Source organism: Meleagris gallopavo, chromosome 4 (genome assembly GCF_000146605.3).
Source record: "Meleagris gallopavo isolate NT-WF06-2002-E0010 breed Aviagen turkey brand Nicholas breeding stock chromosome 4, Turkey_5.1, whole genome shotgun sequence".
NCBI lineage: Eukaryota > Metazoa > Chordata > Aves > Galliformes > Phasianidae > Meleagris > Meleagris gallopavo.
The window spans coordinates 29,638,268-29,638,812 of NC_015014.2; positions in this window are offsets into that span (position 1 = coordinate 29,638,268).

Sequence of the window (545 nt, forward strand, 5' to 3'; positions counted from 1 at the left end):
GTAATGCTGCACACATAGACTTTCCAGAAAGGAATTTATATCTTTCTCTCTGGTTAGAACACTAAACAGAGAACAGTATGATGTTCCTTAACTAGTAAATAACTTGCCAGTGCTTTTTGATCCTCAACTCTCTATATGATACTTTAATTCTTAAAATATTCATCCTTCTTCAGTATGTTTTGAGTAACTTATAAGCTTTTAGGAAAATATTTTATTTGCTCTAGCAGTATTTACAGACTATTCTGCCTGAAGATTACCCATTCACACAGGAAGGATGAATTAGTTGCATGTACAATATCTGACAGTAATGTTAGTTAGTACTTCACATTTTATCTCAAGCATCAACAGCTATCATGTGCCCTTTCCTATGGGACGTAGAAAGTCGCGTGTTTCTTGTCCCTCTCTTAACAAAATAACCTGATCTTTTCCTCCCAACTTCAATTTATTTTTGTAACTCTTTCTGCTCCAAACTGGGAAGACTGTGAGATGTAGTGAAAACTGAAAATCAAGAGGCCACATTGTAGGTGTGTAAGTGCAAATAGAGG